The sequence below is a fragment of the Papaver somniferum genome, unplaced genomic scaffold (genome assembly GCF_003573695.1).
Source record: "Papaver somniferum cultivar HN1 unplaced genomic scaffold, ASM357369v1 unplaced-scaffold_2028, whole genome shotgun sequence".
Lineage (NCBI taxonomy): Eukaryota > Viridiplantae > Streptophyta > Magnoliopsida > Ranunculales > Papaveraceae > Papaver > Papaver somniferum.
Genome location: NW_020630242.1, coordinates 1 through 1,074, shown reverse-complemented (window position 1 = coordinate 1,074; position 1,074 = coordinate 1). Strand labels below are relative to the sequence as shown.

The 1,074-nt window shown below is 33.1% G+C and overlaps 1 long non-coding RNA gene across 1 annotated transcript; it reads left to right on the top strand.

Annotated features, from left to right (window-relative positions):
• The first annotated feature begins 155 nt into the window (after positions 1-155).
• LOC113339219 lies at positions 156-1,037 on the top strand. Its single transcript, XR_003354997.1, has 2 exons — positions 156-841; positions 953-1,037. It is a non-coding gene; the product is annotated as an uncharacterized LOC113339219 (long non-coding RNA).
• The last annotated feature ends 37 nt before the right edge of the window (positions 1,038-1,074 follow it).

Here is a 1,074-nt window from a genome sequence, read left to right as displayed (position 1 = left end):
TACCGATGTAACGACCCTCAGCCTCCGATTTAGATCTGATGGGCCCCATATTTTCGATGGTCACGATTTGCTCCTGAAAAGAACGGCCGGATGGTAACAATTCTCTCTCATTTTTATCACTTCCCTACCAAAGGAAAAATCCCTCTCTTTCTTATCCTTACGAGCCTTTTATCTCTCTTTACTTCTCTGCAAAATAAAATTCGTTATCCTCCAAACACCACGAACCAGAAATTCCATCGATTCCAAAACCTCATCTACATCTCTCTTTATTCCTTTACCATTTTAGTTTTCTCTCACAACTTCTTTCACAGCTGATCGAAATCTCTATCTTTCTATCGATTTTTTTCTCACTCAAAATCATTAAGGGTAGAGATTCTTTTCAATTGAATCATGAAGAAACTAGGTTATAGATTCTTCTCAATTGATTCATGAAGAAACTAGGGTATAGATTCTTCTCAATTGAGTCATGAAGAAATTTAGGGTTCTTACAATGAAATTTATTTTCCAAAAAAATTATTCATTACAACTATTTTTCTCTGATTCATAAGGTTAATTTATTGTAATACTCCATCTATTTCTGTTTTTGTTTCTTTAATTTTTTTTATGATGAGTTGAAATCTGATTTTTGGTTTGTTGTTAAAGTCAGATTTGATCCTATAGGTATCGAGATTATTATTAGATCAACACATACTCAAGATTTTCTTCGGTATGTCATTTGTCTCTCAGCGTGTCTTTTGTTTTAAGATTTTGGGGATTTTTGTCGCTGGATTGTTGGTGTAGTTTGCGGCGTGGATTGTTGTTTCGAATCTGCATAAGAATACAAAAAAATAGTTTAGGAGATGTGAGTAATTTTTATTACCTTATTTGATAAATTATCTATTAGATCTGTAGGTTTTCGTTTTGATGTTATTGTTGATTATTGAGGCTTGTGTTCTTGTATATCTTGATGTAGGATTCATGTACAAGAATCTGAATGGTGGTTCTTGACTGAAGGCTCCTCTTATTGCCAATGATGTTGAGATAATCATGAAGGTAATGGCCTGATTCTTTTGTGAATTTAGTATAATCTACAAG